The following is a 9,497-nucleotide window of genomic DNA, read 5'->3' as shown; positions in this document are numbered from 1 at the left end:
CTTCTATCTCCTTGCAGCTTATAGGTCTATTTAAATTGCTCACCTGGTCTTGATTAAATTTTGGTAGGTGGTATCTATCTAAAAAGTTGTCCATTTCTTTAACATTTTCCAGTTTTGTGGAGTATAGATTTTTGTAGTAGGACCAAATGATTCTCTGAATTTCCTCCATGTCTGTTGTTATAACCCCCTTTTTATTTCTAATTTTGTTAATTTGGATATTCTCTCTCTGCCTTTTAATTAATTTGGATAAGGGTTTGTCAATCTTGTTGATTTTTTCAAAGAACCAGCTCTTTGTTTCATTGATTCTTTGTATGGTTTTCTGTGTTTCTATTTTGTTGATTTCAGACCTCAACTTGATTATTTCCTGTCTTCTCCTTTTGGGTAAGTCTGCTGCTTTTTTTTCTAGAGCTTTCAGGAATGCTGTTAGGCCATTGATGTGAGCTTTCTCTGTTTTCTTTATGTGGGCACTTAGTGTTATGAACTTTCCTCTTAGCACTGCTTTCATTGTGTCCCATAGGTTTGGGTATGTTGTGCCTTAATTTTCATTGAATTCAAGGAAGCTGTTCATTTCTTTCTTTATTTCTTTCTTGACCCAGGAGTGGTTCCAGTAGTTGACTGTTCAGTTTCCATGAGTTTGTAGGCTCTCTGAGAGTAGTATTGTTGAATTCTAACTTTACTACATGGTTATCTGATAAGACACAGTGGATTACTCCAATTTTTTTTTTTGTATCTGTGGGTGTTTGTCACCGAGAATGTGATCAGTTTTAGAGAAGGTTCCATGAGGTGCTGAGAACAAGGTATATTCATTTTTGTTTAGGTGGAATGTTCAATAGATGTCTGTTAAGTCCATTTAATTCATTACATCTGTTAGTTCTCTTATTTCTCTGTTAAGTTTCTGTCTGTTTGACCTGTCCATTGGCGAGAGAGGAGTGTTGAAATCTCCTATTATTAGTGTGTGTGGGGTTTGATGTGCGATTCAAGTTTCAAGAATGTTACTTTTGCATATGTGGGTGCTCTTATATTAGGGGCATAGATATTCAGGATTGAGACTTCATCTTGATGAATTGTTCCTGTTATGAGTATAAAATGTCCTTTTCCATCTCTTCTGATTGATTTTAGTTTGAAATCAATTTTGTTAGATATTAGAATAGCCACACCTGCTTGTTTTTTTAGGTCCATTTGATTGGAAAACCTTTTCCCAACCCTTTACTCTGAGGTAGTGTCTGCCTTTGAGGTTGAGGTGTTTCTTGTAAACAGCAGAATTACTTATCCATTCCTCTTTGCCTTTGTCTTTTATTTAAAGATTAATTTATTTATTATGCATACAACATTCTGCCTCCACGTATGCCCGCACACCAGAGGAGGGCGCCAGATCTCATTACAGATGGTTGTGAGCCACCATGTGGTTGCTAGGAATTGAACTCAGGACCTCTGGAAGAGCAGCCAGTGCTCTTAACCACTGAGCCATCTCTTCAGCCCCCAGCCTTTGTCTTCTTATAGGTGAATTGAGACCACTGATGTTAAGCTCTGGTTATCTTTCAGTAGTAGTGTCTGTGTGTTTCCCTACTTTGGGTTATGCTGGTAGGGGGGTTATCAGATGCCTGTGTAATTGTGGGTGTAGCTAGCTTCCTTGGGATGTGGCTTTTCTTCTAGTACTTTCTGTAAAGCTGGGTTTGTGGATAACGTGTTGTTTAAATCTGTTTTTGTCCTGGAATATCTTGCTTTCTCCATCGATGGTGAGTGAAAGCTTTGCTGGGTACAGTAGTCTGGGCTTGCATCCATGGTCTCTTAGTGTCTGCAGCACATCTATCCAAGACCTTCTGGCTTTCATGGTTTCCATTGAGAAGTCAGGTGAAATTCTGAGAGGTTTTCCTTCATATGTTACTTGACCTTTTTCTTTTGCAGCTCTTAATATGTTTGTGTTCTATATGTTTTGTGTTTTGATTATTATATGGGGATGGGATTTTTTTTTGATCCTGTCTATTTGGTATTCTGTAAGCTTCTTGTACCTTCATAGGTTCATCCTTCTTTAGGTTGGGAAAGTTTTCTTCTATATAATTTTGTTGAATATATTTTCTGTGCCTTTGAGCTGGAATTCTCCTTCTTCTACTCCTATTATTCTCAGGTTTGGTCTTTTCATATCCCAGATTTCCTGAATGTTTTAAGAATTTGTTTGACCAATGAGTCTATTTCCTCAATAGAATTTTCAGGGCCTGAGACTCTTTCTTCTGTCTCTTGTATTCTGTTGGTTATACTTGTCTCTGCAGTTCCTGTTCATTTACCCAGATTTTCCATTTCAAGAGTTTGCTCAATTTGTATTTTCTTTATTACCTCTATTTCAATCTTCACATTTTAAACTGTTTCCTTCACCTGTTTGATTGCTTTTTCTTGGTTTTCTTGTGTTTCTTTGAGGGATTTATTAATATCTTCCAGCTTTTTGTTTGTCTTCTCCTCCATTTCTCTAAGGGAGTTTTGCACTTCCTCTTTAAAGGTCTCCATTGTTTTCATTAAGTACTGTTTAAAGTTGTTTTCTTCTCTATCTTCTGGGTTAGGATGATCAAGTCTTCCTGTTGTGTGTCTGCTGGGTTCTGCTGGTACCATGTTGCTTTTTAGGACATTGGAGGAGTTCTTGCATTGGCGCCTTCCCATCAACTCTTATGTCTACAAGAATTGGTCTCCATGGAGCTCACAGGGAAAGACCTGTTGGGGGCGGGATAGATGGCTGTGTAGCACACAAGCTCCTGCTGGCTGCTAGGAATGCCAAAGGCATCTGGGGAGGGGGTCCCTGGCCTTTCTCCCACGTGAAGATTTTAGGGAGTGGGGGGTGCAGGGTCCCAGGGCCACTGTTGTCTCACCTCTTATGTCCACAAAGTATTGGTCTCCACGGAGCTGGCAGGGAAGGACGTGTTGGGGATGGGGTAGATCGCTGTCTAGCAGACCAGCTCCAGCACCTGGGGTGGGGGGGCATGGTCTTTATTCCACATGGAGGTTTTAGGGAATGGGGAGTCCGGGGTCCCAGGGCCACTATAGCCTCACCTCTTATGACCTCCAAGAATTGGTCTCCAAGGAGCTCACAGGGAACAGCGCGTTGGGATAGAGTTTCTTTCTACATACAGAGAAGCCTGCACATGGGTGTTTCTGGCCACTTTATTCATAATTACTAGAACTTGGAGCAGTCAAAAATCTCTCAGTATGGTTATGGATAAACTGTTACATCTGGAGAATGAAGTAGTCAGTTCTAAAAATTAATAGATTATGAAGCCATGAATAAAGAAGATCTTTAATACATATTGCTCAATGAAAGAAACCAAAAGATACTTTAAAACATATGCACACGTTAATTAGTTATTTAACTGAGTTATTTGTGAAAATTACAAGCTTACCTTATTAGTAACTATTATAGTAATAAATATTAAGCTAATCCCCCAATATCTATAGATTGGTAGACTCATGAGTAAAAATGGGATTCAGATGTCTGATAAAAGCTTTTAACATGTTTATTTCAAAGGTACCGTAGAGTGCCTAACTAGAAACTATGAAATATGAAAATTTGGGAATAATTGAACTTGGTTCTTTCTCATCTATTTTTCTTTTTCAACAAATCATTACTTTTATGTTAGATATCAGCAGCCGACCTCCCAGGTCTGATAGAAGGAGCACATATGAACAAAGGAATGGGCCACAAGTTCCTCAAGCATTTAGAGCGAACCAGACAACTGCTCTTTGTTGTAAGTCATACATTCCAGTGATGTCCACATGAGTTAGCTTGGTTTCCCTGGAAACACTTTGTAGTAAAATTAAAGATAACGTGACACAAACCCCACTTTCATCATTGCTGGTCTGTTGTTCATCCTGTAGACACAAACCCCACTTTCATCATTGCTGGTCTATTGTCCATCCTGTAGACACAAACCCCACTTTCATCATTGCTGGTCAAGGCTTTTACAGCCTGGTGGCATCCAACCCATCTTAGACGTGTGATCATACTCTATAAGTTCACATCATGATAAGATCATTGGGCATGTTTTCAGAATGTAGCTCTGGTATATTAGATACATGACTGTACTAATAAATATCACTCCAGTAAGTCTGTGTCAACGGGGACAAGTCAGTAGATCATTGTTTATTGCGTGGGGATGGAAATGCTGTTGCTACTGTATTGTGTGTACATTTGGCCATACTTACCAAGACTTGATTCCTGGAGATTTTGGCACGCTCTTCTATAGTATATTCTTAATTGGTGATGCTTAAGTTATGGATGAGATTGCTTATAATAATATCAATTATCTGTACTAGTTTTTCACCAATGACTCATTTTATAGTAATGCTTATAGCTATCCTAACAACTCAATTTCTGTTTTTGCACTTCATGACTAAGTTGCCAGTAAAACGTACGTTGAGAAATGATTCAGAGAGAAGACATTGATAAACACAGAACTGAGCAACCATTTTATGTACTGGGTTCTCTCTTCTCTTTTTTTAGGTTGATATTTCGGGATTTCAGCTCTCTTCTGTAACTCCTTACAGAAGTCCCTTTGAAACAATAATACCTTTTACAGAAGTAAGGTGTTTGTGGTTTTTTTTTCTGTGTTCTGGAGCTAGTTCTCCTTTTATGTGAGTCACACAGTAATCAGAATAATCACCTTTTTAAAGATTTTATCCAGTTAAAGAATCAAAGTTGCTGTTTCCAGTTCTTTAGTATTCCCCGTTTCTCATTATTATGTGGGTACTGCCCTCTCATGCCCCATGTCCCTCCTCAGGTGACCTCGCTTCTGCCCTGGCATCTGTCTTCTTGAAGCATTCCCCATTAGAAAACTCTGCTCACTCTTTTCTCCTTTTGTGGAGGTACTGATGGTCAAGCCATGAACGTTGCACAAGCATTCCACCGTTAAGCTGAAATCACAGCATTTGTCTCACCATTTAAGCAAGGTTACTGAGAGTTATTTGTGATCTTACCCACTGCCATTATTTCCCATTGCCTACTATTAATGTAGCCTTGACTGCCAGATCTGTAACCGATGGCCAGATCTTTGCTCCTGCTTTAGATTGGGTACTTACTAGGCATCTGTGACTGAGTGACATGTGAACCACTCACAGTCAGAAGCAAAACTACCCAATCTGTTTTGTTTTCATTCTTTAGCAACCCCCACAGCTTTTGAGATTTACTAAGTACATATGCCTTTTCTGAGAATGCAACAATATTGAATTGTTATTTTTGGCCTATGAGTCTTTTCTCTGTTGAGTCTAGTTACTTTCAGTTGGCTCTAGACACAAAATCAGCTGCTTCTGAGAAGTTGTGTGAGCTAGCATCTTATTCACATGGTTTAGTAAAAAGCATTTTCTGAATTTCCTTTGTTGGTTTTATAGCTGCTGGGATTTATTGCCCTGTGGTGATGCGAATAAGCCCCAGATTTTCCAGGTCATTAAAGAAATATCGCTGTTGTATTCATTTATATACATACTGATATAAAATTACTTGGTTTCTCTTTTTATTTAAAGGAGTTGGAGTCATACAAAGAGGAACTGCAGACAAAACCTGCACTCTTGGTAGTTAATAAGATGGACTTGCCCGATGCCCAGGTTAAGCTTGACAAACTGATGAAGCAGCTCCAGAACCCCACAGGTAAAGCGTCATTCACTTCTCTGTTCCTCGGTACTAGCTGCATCACAGAATGTTGGGGCATTTTTGGTGAAGGGGTTAAGGTTTTGAGACAGGGTTTCCTGTAACCCAGTCCTGCCTCTACCTCCCAGGTGCTAGGGTTATAAGTATATAATATCCTGACCAATGATAGTAAAAATCAATGGGAAAGAAAATCAGTAGTTTCTACTCTGAGAAACTATATTTGAACTCATAATGTATAAGTACTGAAGTAGCATTGACACCTGTCATTATCAAGTCTCCAAATGATGATGCAGTTAAGTTAGAAAAAGAAAAGAAAGATTACTTTGGTCCAAAAAGGTAAAGTTTTATAAAGAATTACAATTTATGTGGACCTTTAAAGGGTATGGGAGGGGGCCCAGAGATGTCACAGCCATTGAGAGCACAGGCTGTGGTGAAGGACCAGAGTTTGGTTTCCAGCATCCTTGACAGGGCCTCGTAGCTATCTGAACTCCAGCCTCAGGAGGGTTTGCTGGCTCTTGTGCTCACACACATTTGTAACCCAGACATCCATTATTAAAGATAAAATAAATCTTTTTGGTTGGTTGGTTCTTGGGTCTGTTTGTTTTTATTTTTTCTTATTTTTAGACAGGGTTCTGTAATGTTTGCCTGGCTGGCCCAACAATAACTGTGTGGACCAGGTTGGCTTTAAACTCAGAGATCCACCTGCTTCTCCCTCCTCAGTGCTGAGATTAAAGCTGTGTACCATCATAACCAGCTAAAAATAAAATAAAACTTTAAGAAAAAGAAGACAACACTAAAATAGAGGAAATGTGGGTAAAAAGAGGAAAAGTCTACAGCTAACCATGAAGCATGAGCAAGTTTTATCAACTCCACAATTTGTCTCTGTACAATAGTGCAGTACACACTGTACTATTAACAAACCCAGTAGGGTTTTACCTGTGTTTAAGATTTTATATATGTCTGGGTGTTTTTTCTGTGTGTCTGTCTATGTACTATGTGCATGCCCAGTAGAAGGTGTCAGATCTGGGACTGGAGTTACAGAAAGTTGTTAGTTAGCTTGCTGGAACTTAACCTGGGTTCTCTGGAAGAGCAGCCAATACCCTTGACTGCTGAGCCATCTCTCCAGCTTGAGAGCTGGTAGCTTTAAGAAGGTTTAAGAGGTTTTTTGTTTTACTACATTAATTTAGTAACTCTGAAGAATATCAGTTTTTATAAAAGAACATCTAGTCCTGTGTTTATGTGACACAGAAAATACATCCTCTGACTAAAAGGATTTGTCTGAAATTTCTTAAATGAAAATATTTCCACTATATAAAGAAACTCAGGGGTCTGTCTTAGTCACTGTTCTGTTGCTGTGAAGAGACACTGTGACCAAAAACAACTCTTACGAAGGAAAGCATTTAACAGGGGACTTAGTCCATTGTCATCATGGGGCGGAGAGCATGAGCCTGGAGCAGTATCTGAGAGCTGCATCCTGGGCCATAGGCAGAAAGAGAAACAGACATGAGAGACACTGGGCCCTGTCTGGGCTTTTTGAGATGCCAAGCCCACGTACTTTCTCCAACAAGGCCACACCTCCTCATCCTTCTAATCCTAGCAAAGAGTTCCACTTGTCCTGACTGAAGATTCTAATGTGTGCGCATGCAGGGGCCATTCTGATTCAGACATCAGAGACTCTCCACAGTGTGGAGAACTGGCTGTGGTAAACACTGTTATCCTGTAGCGATGATGGTTTTAGCTTCTGGGTCTAGAAGAAGGCTCATATGCACATAGGAGCAGTGGCACAGATGACAAGTGGCCTCCGCTTTTGGTCTAGGAGAAGGTCATGCACATAGGAGCAGTGGCGCAGATGAGAAGTGGCCTCCGCTTTTGGTCTAGGAGAAGGTCATGCACATAGGAGCAGTGGCGCAGATGAGAAGTGGCCTCCGCTTTTGGTCTAGGAGAAGGTCATGCACATAGGAGCAGTGGCGCAGATGACAAGTGGCCTCCACTTTTGAAGAATGCTGATTTGTCTCCTTTCTGTTCCAAGACTGATAATTGAGGAAAACAGATTCTAATATACTAGGATGAGCAGACAGCACCAAGGTCATTTTTCTTCTCTTGAAAATGGTTCCCCACATGGTGTATGCATTAGAACTGTCCCTGAGACAGTACGTTAGTCCTGGGACATACATACTCCCTAGTACTGTTCATTCCCTAATGGCATTTGCTTTTGTAGGTCAGTAGTCAGTTCTCTTTGCTTCTTGTGTTGTTGGCTTTCCCAACATGCTTTGCTGCCAGATCATTGCCACCTTCTCTGGTCATCTCTGCAAGGAGGATGAGGTACCAGCCTGATGGTGGTGGGTTGGTGTGCAGCTAGAAGTGATGAAGAAAGGAGTCACTTGGGGCACACTTTCTGAGAATCTTCCCACATCTGATAGCAATTGTCCTTGCTCCAGTCAGTCAGAATGGCAAGGACCTGGGCTGTCTTCATGTAGCCCGATTCTCTACCTGGAGGCCCTCAGGGTCAGCTGGGGACCACTGGAGAATCACATTAGGGAATACGTTATTTCCAGCTCCTTCCACCGCAGTTTTGATCCTCAGTAATACTTGGGGAGCTCGGTGTCTGAGAGAACTAATGGTCACAAGCTTCAGTTAGGGATGTGGCCTAGAAGATTGAATTTAACAATGCTTGTAAGTCATGTAAGTCAGTGTTGTCTTTATTCGTTTGTATCCATGTATATATAAAATCACATCTCTTCTTTTTCAGATGTTAATTTCTTTTTTCTTTCACCTTTAGGAGAATGTCTTGGGACTCCAGTGCAGTGAGTGCCGAGCTGGCACCTTTGCCTTGCAAACTGTCAGCCCCCTAGGCTGCAGCCCATGCTTCTGCTTTGGTCTGTCGCAGCTCTGTTCAGAGTTGGAGGGGTATGTGAGGGCTCCAGTAAGTCCCGTACACACAGTTGAAAGGGTCGTAGCCTTTTTTCACCTTTGAGAGTCAGGTGGACATTGGGACAGAGCAAAGACATTAGAAATTGTAGGATAGTGATTTGCTTGGCATACAGAGTGCCTCTCCAAGGAGTACCTACTGTCATTGACACTTGCTCCAGGGTAGCAATAGCTTGAACCTAATCACAGTGCTTCAGGTCTTCCTGATCCAGACATACAATCTAAAGGAAAACGCTTTACTCTCTAGCCTTTAAATGAAGCTATTTCATCTGTGGACTACTTGGGGATCTAAGAGATCAGATCTGGGCTCTTAAAGTGTGTGTGCGTGTTTGTGTGTGTGTGTGTGCGAATATATGTGTATGCAAATATATGTGTATGCATGTGTGCGAGTGTGTGCATGTGTGTGTGTATGTGTATGAGTGTGCGTGCGTGCATATGTGGTGGGTGCATGTGTGTGCGCAGTGTGTGTGTGTGTATGTGTGTGTGTGTATGTGTGTGTGTGTATGTATGTGTGTGTGTGTATGTGTGTGTGTGTGTGTGTATGTGTGTGTGTGTATGTGTGTGTGTGTGTAGAAGCCAGCAGGATGATGTTAAATATCCCTGCTTTATTACTTCCCACTACAGTCCCTCGAGCCTGCGTCTTGCACTGCACTTGGAGTTGGCTAGCGGCCTGTGAACCGCAGTTATCCTTTCTCTGTACCCAATAGTACTGGGGTATGGGCACACATGCAGCCTCACCCAGTGTTTTGAATAAGTGCTGGTACATCATGGGTCCTCATCCTTACACCACCAGTACTGTTACCCACGGAGTCCTGGGTACTTAACCTGAAGCGCGTCTTTCTTCTTTCCCTGCCTAGATAATGCTTGCCTTTGATGAGCTCCTCCTGCATGTGGTTTCCCAGAGCAACCTCAAGGGCACAGTTGAAGGCGTGCATTTCCAGGACCC

General features: G+C 41.3%; 1 long non-coding RNA gene across 1 annotated transcript in view; it reads left to right on the top strand.

Annotated features, from left to right (window-relative positions):
* LOC113457409 overlaps window positions 1-4,549 on the top strand; it is an 18,156-nt gene extending 13,607 nt beyond the window's left edge. The window contains exons 2-3 of the long non-coding RNA XR_003377988.1: window positions 3,621-3,728; window positions 4,484-4,549. This is a non-coding gene — a long non-coding RNA (uncharacterized LOC113457409). The remainder of the gene's footprint in view (window positions 1-3,620; window positions 3,729-4,483) is intronic.
* Window positions 4,550-9,497: the final 4,948 nt, after the last annotated feature.

The sequence above is a fragment of the Microtus ochrogaster genome, chromosome 26 (genome assembly GCF_000317375.1).
Source record: "Microtus ochrogaster isolate Prairie Vole_2 chromosome 26, MicOch1.0, whole genome shotgun sequence".
Classification (NCBI taxonomy): domain Eukaryota; kingdom Metazoa; phylum Chordata; class Mammalia; order Rodentia; family Cricetidae; genus Microtus; species Microtus ochrogaster.
This window is presented reverse-complemented; position numbering and strand designations above follow the sequence as displayed.